Source organism: Athene cunicularia (genome assembly GCF_003259725.1).
Source record: "Athene cunicularia isolate RWA chromosome 4 unlocalized genomic scaffold, athCun1 chr4_part2, whole genome shotgun sequence".
NCBI classification, from domain to species: Eukaryota; Metazoa; Chordata; class Aves; order Strigiformes; family Strigidae; genus Athene; species Athene cunicularia.
In genome coordinates this window covers 9,116,827-9,122,586 of record NW_020799099.1, presented here as the reverse complement: position 1 = coordinate 9,122,586, position 5,760 = coordinate 9,116,827, and the positions used below count along the sequence as shown (strand labels likewise).

The 5,760-nt window shown below is 45.5% G+C and overlaps 1 protein-coding gene across 1 annotated transcript in view; it reads left to right on the top strand.

The window, feature by feature from the left end:
* The first annotated feature begins 5,098 nt into the window (after positions 1-5,098).
* Positions 5,099-5,760, top strand: part of NPFFR2 (neuropeptide FF receptor 2) — a 22,843-nt gene continuing 22,181 nt past the window's right edge. Inside the window, exon 1 of the mRNA XM_026847773.1 lies at positions 5,099-5,507. The gene's annotated coding sequence lies outside the window, so the exon portion shown is untranslated. The remainder of the gene's footprint in view (positions 5,508-5,760) is intronic.

Here is a 5,760-nt window from a genome sequence, read left to right as displayed (position 1 = left end):
ATAAGAGACAGGCTCACTGACGCCTCGGCAGCGAGTCATCCCGACCCCCGCCGGCCAATCAGCGGTGCCGGCGCTTCAGCGGAACAGCCAATAGCGAGGCGGCGCGGGAGCGGCCCCCTCCCTCCGGTGACGCCGCCTAGCGGAGGAAGAGCAGCGGCGGGAAGGGCGCCCTCGGCCCCGCTCCGGTCAGTGACCCCAGTTCTGTCAGATTTTTTAAACCCTCCTCTTGACGCGGCTTGCCCCTGCCTGGCGGCTGCGCACACAAAGCGGGCCCTCTCCCCAAAGTTCTCTAATCCTCCGCATTTGCAATGGGAAGGCAAAAAGCAAAGCAGAGCGCAGGCCCCTCAGAGCACCGTCCAGCCCCTCCGTCCTGTCCACGCTGAGGGCACCAGACAGCCTAAAAAGTTTGTTGGATACCGCCATCCTATAGAACTAACCTGGCACCCTTTTGTAATGGAGCCTAACTTCTTGTTAACAGACACAAAACCAGACTAAGGATTGGTGTTTCAAACCTGACAACCTTTAGTCAACCACTACCTGATGGAGGGACCTCTGAGGTTGTTGCAGAGACTTAACACATAGATCGCTTCCAGGTACCCATTTTCAACAACCATTATTCATAGTAGGAGTAACGTACAGCGACAAGCTGGAGGAAGGGGACAAAATGTGACATTCTGAAACACTTGGGAGCAGAGAGCAGAGGAGATCCAAGCTTCCATTTCTCTCCAAACGGAGCAAGCTGTCAGGAGAAAGCAGCCTGTATGGGGTAGCTGGACTGAGGACACAGTAGTCCAACCACACAGAGCATTAATAACATCCCAGGGCAGACAGCCACACTGCACTGCCTGCATCTCTTACAGGGGCAGTGGGGCAGGCAGCAAGAATTTGCAGAGAAAACAAGTGCTGTACCAGGAATGAGATACTGTGAGAAAATAATTTCAGGACTGCCTGAGGACCTGAAGTCCAGTTGCTGTTAGTTTCGATGAAAACTGAGTAACTCTTTCCCTCAAGCAATGGTGCAGCAGCGTAAGGAAGTACAGACAAGTCAGTTTTGTACTGGCAAAGGGAGAACAAGATACGTATTTCTTGTAGATGGATGCATCCATCCTGCAAATAAGAGAAAGCTGATAAAAGAAACAATCTACAGATTGGTGTCAGTCTGCCACAAGTGAGGTTAAGCATAGAAATGAACCTAAAAGACAGGTTTGCAATTGCAGAAATCTTCAGCTTTGTATGTGGTCATTCCCTTCTAAGCCACAGCAAGTCAGTGAAACATCTTTCAGAGTCAGAAATTAAGGCAGGAATGAATACATGCCAAAACCCCATTCCATCTGGATTTTCACAACCACAGTCCTCATTTGTCTGTTCAGATTGAAGCCCAGCCATTTTTTTTTTTAAGACGCTGTGTTTAGAAATGTGCTTAGAAGCGTCCAGGACTTACCTTCACCTCTGATGTAGTCTTCCTGTGGCTGAAATGCAGTTTTCAAGACTGTCCAGTGTAATGTCACATTTGTTTAACAAAACCAAATGCTGAAGGTCTCAGGTGCCTCACATCAAACTCCCCTGCTGTTCTGCAGTCACACTACATCTTACAACCTAAACACACATATATCTGAACTGCTGAGCCCACCTAAGCTTCTGCACTCAGTTTCTAGAACTAATGTTTCCCTCATTTCTTTCCCCTCCTAAAGAAGTCCATACTCCCCATCCACCAACAAAGTCATCCAGGGCCCGTTTTCCTCCCTGAGGAACCCTTCTGACACAGTAAATCTCCAGTTACAGCTATTGACACTGGCTACAGAAAATTACTGTAGCTAAAACCATTTTCCTTTTAAATTCTCATTTAATAAAAGATGGAGAGAAAGGGCAGTTATGCCACACCAGGGGGAAGGAGAGTATGAAGTGTAAAAACTGGCCATTTTAGTTTCTGAAATGTCATTCAGGAAACCTTTTCCAGTGTTTGCTCTTTTCCTACCTGCACAGGTCAGAGAGTATTTGCTCACACCCAGTGAATATCACCATGTCAGGATGGCTGCCCAGGAATCTCACTGCCTTCACTGAGAGTTCAGAATTCACAAGGGAGCATTCTTTTCAAGCTGAAAAGATCCCATATTAGAAAAATTTGGTATTACATTTTGTGTATGTTTTTCCTGTGAAAAAGCTAATTTCATACCTAAATCTGGTCATTGCCAGCTTATACCCAGTAGGTTCCCTTTTAATACTTTCTTGTAGTAAACATATTGGTTTTGTTTCCTGGTATTTACTTCTGAGATTCAAGAAGAGCAAAAAACAAGATGCTGCCTCAGCATGTGCTGTACAGGCTACACAATGAGCAGCTCTTCGCAGCTTCTCTCCTACACGGGGTGTACTCTTCCAGTCCTTCAGCAGCATCTCTCAATTTGTTTTAAATTAACCTTTCCTGAACATGTGGGCTTTGACCAATAGAGCCTATTCCAGGTGAAGGCTTTCTAATACTCTGGGAACTTTGAAAATCAGAAATACTTCATGACATGCTGTCCTAAGATCCCACCAAGTTACTAACTCACTCTTACATTCCTTGAGTTAATAAACCCAGAGCTTCCTTCTTCCTTGCCCTTTCTTACTGATGAATTCTCAAACTTAACAGCCAGAAATCATTGCTGCAACATAAATCATGGCCTTACTCTCAGTATGACGTTTGATACCATTTTTGTTATATTACCTGCCAAGGCCATCCTCCCCTCTCAGCCAATCCTCTCACAGTATGTGACAATGGCACACACGCCTGTGACACTGTGCTTGAGAGGACAGGTAACCCCCTCTAAGAGGTTCAGTGGCAGACACAAAGCAGGCAAGCTGCAACTCACATGTTATTTGAAAAAAAAACAAAAACCAAACAAAAGCACTTCCCCTGAGCTGCATATATTTTGGGAATGATTGCTCCTGTATACAGAGGAGAGGGGAACATTATCCTCTGAGGCTATTGTAAGCATCTATAATGACATCCCACACAACAGCAACATCACAGTCTGCTTCAGGACCTACAAGAACAAAACCACATCTATAACTGCAAGCCTGAATATAGTTTATCTCCTGTGCAGCACCTTCCCCTTTAACAACTAAAAACTTTCAAATTAGGAAAATAAATTAGACCACAAAATAGCCCCAAAATGCATCAACACTTTGAGAGCTGTTCTGAGGAAAACAAAGCAAATATTCACACCATCACATCTGCAAGCAACTCACCTGGACACAAATCTGAATCCTGCTCTGCTGGTTGCAGATTCCCATACCCATGGCAGCAGCATATCTTGGTGTACATACACATGCAAAACAGCACTTCCAGCTGAACAGGGACATTTCAATTTTTTCCTGGCAGAAAAGGCTTCTTTTGAATGAGGTGCTTCAATTTTCAGATTATTTTCTTTGTCAGGCCAGATGGGACTGTTACAAGCCTCATTATATATTCTGAGGTGTATAACAAAATGTACGTACCTAATCTAACTGTGAGATTGATGCTCCCATACACAGAATCCATAGAGACCTTCTTGTTTCTGCTACAGCCATCCGTGCTGCTGGCCACAAATCATGACAGCCTGGTACTTGCTCTTAATGTGCTTGAGATGAGTCTGACATCTGGAAAAGCTGAAAATGTTTCTCCATTGTCTGTCTGGCCCCACATTTATTATTTGAAATGGGTCTTTCTAATTTCAGCTGTTGTTGATTGATTTGAAGGACAGTAAGCAAATCAAATAGTAAACATTCAGTTCATAGTCTGTGCCCATCAAAAAAAAAAAAAAAAAAAAAAAGACTGAACTCACCACGTGGTCAGATCTAAAGGTATGGATCACAAAAACTGCTGTGTGTAGGGTAACTGTTAACAGCACATACACCACACACACACTTCTTACTGCTACTCCTCACTGTGCATCACTGCAGAGAAGACACTTGGACACATCCTAAATTGAGATGATGTTTCTGCCTCAGCCCGCACTGAAGGATGCTGACCCCCTTGCTGGGAATCCAGGACTGGAGATGTCAGAGCTAATTGGTTTCAGGTGCTGGTAGAGGCATTCAGAGTGCCCCACCAGGTCCCCACCACCCTGATGGCCTCCCCTGGAACCTTCACCATCCACACACCCTTCCTCATTGGCCCCAGCTCTGCATTTAAGCTCAGACCAGGGGGCTTATTTCTTATTTCAATAACAGCTTTGTTATAAGTCCTCTTTTTTCCTATAACAATTTTTTTTATTGCTGTCTTTATTTTTGCCTTTTATTTGGGTAGTGTTATTAGATTACATTTGACTCCCACTTAGGTACTGTAGGGTTATGGAGGGGGAAAGTGTCCTAGTTTCCTGTTGCTGTTAGATTTAAATTTTGACTTCCAGTTTTATTGTAATCTGGTTTTGTTACCTGAGTTAGTGGTAACATATAACTTAGTGACTTTCTTTCACTGACTGATAAAATAAGGCTGGAAAGTGGGTTTTTTGAAACATATGTGTAAACTTTTGCCTTATTGCTTATACCTAGAAATGTGCAGTCTGGTTATAGCATTATGGTATAACTTCTTGTTGTCCTCATTTCTGGCAAGGTTTCTATTACCTGCTTAAGCCTGGTTCAGATAAAAGGGCTGGTTTGGTAACATATACCCATGGAAGGGTACTCTGGGAAACACCCTAAGAGCAGGGACACTCTTTCCATTTTAAGACAGAGCCCTGTAGCTTTTTTTTTTTTCCTCTGGATGTGGAGATGTAAGTCGGACCTCAAGCACTCATTAGCCTTCTGAGCTTCTTTTTCTCTACCATTTAGCCATATAAGGAGAGAGAAAGCTCCTAGTAATCATGAGATAAATATTACCAGCTTTGGCACTGATGTCTGCCCAGGAGATGGATTCTGAGGAGGGAGCAACAGGTAAGGCAAAACTGTAATCTCAGGTACAAGGGCCAACTAGTTTAACCTGGGCCATACAGTCTGTTCTTTTTCCCCTAGTTCCTGCTGCTGATTTAAAAGCTACCCTTGCCTCCTCACCAGAGAGGCTTGATCTAAATGCTATAGCTCAGCATGCAGGACAAGAACCTGAGTTGCATGCTGTGCTGGGGAGCACTCAAGTGCACTGGGGAACCATCTGGACTGCTGCTCCCCCTCAGCTGTAATGGCTGGGGGGGGGTGTCAGTGGGATGCTTGCTGTCTGTTAGTCCCTGACCCTGATAACAGGCTTCCTAAGGCAAAGGGATGCCTCAAAGAGCAGAAAGGGGAGGCTCTACAATGAAATATATGCAAGAAACTAAGCCCTGATGTACAAATCAGGCATCCCCCTCCACCCCAGGACAGGGGTGGTTGCTGGTGACAGCCCTCTAGTCCCACGTCTTGGAAGCTTTGGGCTATTCTCTCCAGTCCCTCCTTCCTCCTCTCTCTCCTCCCTGAATCAGGCAGGAGCTGCAGGGTCTCTTGCCTCTCTGCTGTGCCTGGGGTTGCAGCCTTCCTCCTCGATGCACTGAACAAGCAACTGCTGTGGAGCTCTGGCACCTGTAAGTGGGGGTATCCTGGGGGGAGGGGGGGCTGCTTTTAACTTGGTTTGGGCTGTTCCTCCCTCTGCTGTAGCTGTGAGCTGAGTTAAAACTGCAGGTGCTTTGCTAGCAACAGGTTTTTGTGTGAGGTGAGATGCTGATTCTGCTGCTCTGAGGTGACAGAGGGGTGCTCCAATTTACCTGTGGACATAATACTGCCTGCATTGGGCTCCTGGTGATGCCAGGCATCTGCTGTCTATTAAGCAAGCCCGCC